This window comes from Aegilops tauschii, chromosome 4, assembly GCF_002575655.3.
Source record: "Aegilops tauschii subsp. strangulata cultivar AL8/78 chromosome 4, Aet v6.0, whole genome shotgun sequence".
In the NCBI taxonomy this organism is placed as follows: Eukaryota; Viridiplantae; Streptophyta; class Magnoliopsida; order Poales; family Poaceae; genus Aegilops; species Aegilops tauschii.
The window spans coordinates 255,542,781-255,546,466 of record NC_053038.3 but is presented as its reverse complement, the minus strand read 5'-3'; the positions used below and the strand labels follow the sequence as shown (position 1 = coordinate 255,546,466).

Genomic DNA, 3,686 nt, shown 5'->3' with positions numbered 1-3,686 from the left:
CAAGGGATCAAATGTCATACCATTCTAAGGTTCTGGCTTAACAACGTCGTCTCTCTAGTATATGTAAGTCACTCCAGATTTACCATCCCACATAGCAAAAGTGAATAATAAGAGTAAGTCGGCATGGTGATCAATCCATTCCGCACCCAAATCATTACCTTGTATATGGTTTAGTGAATCTCGCAGTCTAACACTCGGGCATCCTCACAAGCATTGCAGATTTTTTTTCTCTTGTTCACGAACTAGCTTCAGATAATTCCATTGGTTATGCATGCCAAACAAAATCAACTATCGTTCCTCTCAACTATTAGGTTTACGTCAACTACTGTAAAACATATACTAATGAATTATAACTTCCTCCAGGTTTCTTCCTTCAGCAAGATTGTGCTTGCTTCTTGTTAGATATTGGCGCATGTGGTAAAACTTGAAGTCATCACTGGGTTGCAACATGTATTAGGATATAGACAGAATAAAGATCTAAGGGGAAAACACTACCCATATGCTCATGCTAGCAACAAAAAATAACCAAACAATAAATTCACACAAGTCACACCACACAAGCAAAACCTACAAGTAAGGTCATATCCACAAGAGATATGATCTCATCATACTACCGCAAGTCGTTTATCGAACACAACTTAGTAATGGTGGTCTGTCAACTAAAACTGCTTAAATGACACTAATATAATTTGAGGGGTCATCTATATTTGAAAAGAGAAGGTAATTAGCAAAAGATATGAACACAATAGTGAAGACTACTAAGTAGACAAACGTTGTAAAATAAGTTTTTCATTCCTATGGCTTTTCTAATCCATTTTCTAGAGTCACGACCTACAGTCAACACACTGCTCTGATACCATCTGTAACGACCCGAACTTGATAAGATTCGTTGTCTCTGTGCTCACCGTGCTAGTCCCTGGATCGACTCGCTAGCACACACAGTACATAGGAATATCAAAGTAACAAGTGCATCATTTACTACAATGAATGATCCTGAATTTATAAAGCATTACAAATTGAGTAGCACATAGCTAACTTTATTCAATAACAACAGCGGAAATGTAGCACAAGTAAACGATGAGTCCCATCAATTTGCACTGACAAAAATGCTGAGTGAAGACTCGCAACCCTACTGTATCACACTGATCATCTGAAAATCCTGCAACATGATAAGTTGCAGCCACAAAGGGTCAATACATTGAATGTATTGGCAAATTACACATAATGATAAAGCTAACCTACATCCACAAAGCAATGTATGACAAACAAAACACACAAGTTTGGAAAAGAATATCTTCACCTACCTCCACTACCTGAACTCACAACCGTCTCTAATTTACTCGCCCAAGATAACCCAAAGATTCTAAATAAACATGACAAGAACTTCAGAAGTATCTCTCAAGTGCGCTCTGTCAGTCGCACATTCTCTAGGAACAATAGAGCGCTCTGCCAAGGACGCATTCACCTGATTTAATTTCCGAAAACTAAACCTCGCCTCAAGTGCGCCCTGTCAATGGCGCATTCTCTAGGGACAATAGAGCGCTCTGCCAGTGACACATTCACCTGGTTAATAATCCCGAACCTACGGCTATAAATACTCACCACTTTCATGGATCACTCGACACATGCCCACGTCTACCATAGCAAGTTGATCACACCATCACATAACACAATCAATACCAAAACATGACAACACGGGATTCACATAGGCAAAACATATATCATAGAATAAAACCACATATGCATAGCAGAATATAGGATGAGCAAAATCAAAAGTGCAAACTTGCCTTGAATAGTGCTGAAGTACTCTAACGCTTAATTCTGATCCGCTTCTCACTCCGGACAATCTATACGATTAACGAAGGCACCGATAAATAAACTGTACTCACATAACACCACAATAAAGTAAACAGCAACGAATTCAATTAAAACTTAAATAACAGAACCTAACAGTAGTAATATAATATCTACATGCTAGTAGGATCACAATGCAAAAAGAATCAACTGATTTGGATAAACGGTTTGAGAGATATGGCCTCCGGAAGGTTGAATTCAAATTTGACCACATTCAAATTTAAACAGTGCAAAAGTTTGAAATTTTGGTTCTACAATATTCTCCTGGTCACTATGAGTACACAGGAAAAAGAATCATATAAATTGGAGTTATAGGCTAAAAGATATACTTAAATGAAATTTTGGTATGAAATCTGCCCAAAATAAATTGTGTCAAAATAGATTTCTTTGAAGAACTGTTGCGGCTGTGGATGTGCCACGTGGCAGCACGTGATAGGATGGAGTGTGTTCGCTGTGAGGGCTAAACGGCGAACAGCCGCAACTTAAAACAAAACGTTTCGGTGATAAAAACAAAATACGATCTAATCTTGGTCGTCAGAGAGAGATCTGACGGAGGGGATGACTCACCGGAGAGGAACAGAGGAAGGCCACCGAACTTGGAGAAGAACGACGCCGGCGCGGCTCGGTGGTGATGAGGGCGACCGCTACAGAGTTCATTTGGCCTCGGGGAGGTGCGCGTCAGACGCGGAGTGGCACGGCAGTCTCGGATGGGTCCTGCTCGGCGTCGAGGGCGATGGGGGTGGCCTCTGCTGGCTGCTATTCACAATATGGCGTGGCAGCGATCTTCTTCGGGTTTGGCTCGTGGGCGGCGTCTTGGTGCTCTCCTGGATTTCAGAAGAACGTGAGGGAGGGAGATAAGATCTAGAAGAAGATCACAGGAGGTAGCAGAGAGGCTAGTAACCTCCAGAGGCGATGGTACCGACTGGCGGAAGCTTCAGACGGCGGTGAACTCCGGTGATATCGGGTCGACGCCCTAGGGCACGGGTGACAGATATTTTGGGAAAAATTGGCAGAGGAGGACTCGGGGAACATTTATACGGAGTCAGGACTGGGCGAGGGGAGTAGATCGATCGGAATCGATCGATTTGATTCGGTCGGGGTTCGGCTACAGAACTCCAGGAAGAACACGCTAGGCAAGGTGATAACATGTGGGCCAGGGCGGTCAGCAGCAGGGAGGAGGAAAGAAAAAAACAGAAGAAGGAGAGGCGTGCGGAAATGGGCCACCGGCCTGCTAGCGGCTGCTGCGCTGCTGCTTAGCGCGCGCGGGCGAGGAATAGCTGGTCCGCTGTGCAGCCCGACTGCACAGCGCGCGAGTTGTCTTTTAAAAAAAACCATACTACAAAAGTAAAATATATCTAAATAAAATCTAAAAACAAAATACCAGAACACATAGTAAAACATTACTGCTACTATATAAAACAGTGAACATTTTTATAACACAAATGCATTTTCGGAAATTTTATTTTATGCCATAGGAGCCTACAAGAGCATTATAATAATAACTATAAAATAATTTTCAGTTTCTAAAATTCCCAAAATAGTTTCTGTAAACTCTAGATAATATCATTAACATTTTCCAAATATAATTTACACGAGATAAGTCATATTATCTCCACTCCAAATATTTTGCCTTAAGTTGCATTAATGATTTGAATATTCAAAAAATTCAAATATGCACAGAAATCATGATGAAAAAGAATGATCCTATTAACAAACCAAATTTGAAAATTTGGGATGTTACATCGTTGGAATATACATGCCAAGTTCTATAATGAAAAATTCCCACTAGTATATGAAAGTGACAAAATAAGTGACTCTCTATCATAAAGATC

General features: G+C 41.0%; 1 long non-coding RNA gene across 1 annotated transcript; it reads right to left on the bottom strand.

Annotated features, from left to right (window-relative positions):
* Positions 1-920: 920 nt before the first annotated feature.
* LOC120962491 (uncharacterized) lies at positions 921-3,017 on the bottom strand. The gene is made up of 3 exons (XR_005753251.3): positions 2,756-3,017; positions 2,422-2,678; positions 921-1,847 (listed from the first exon to the last, which is right to left on the bottom strand). It is a non-coding gene; the product is annotated as an uncharacterized lncRNA (long non-coding RNA).
* Positions 3,018-3,686: the final 669 nt, after the last annotated feature.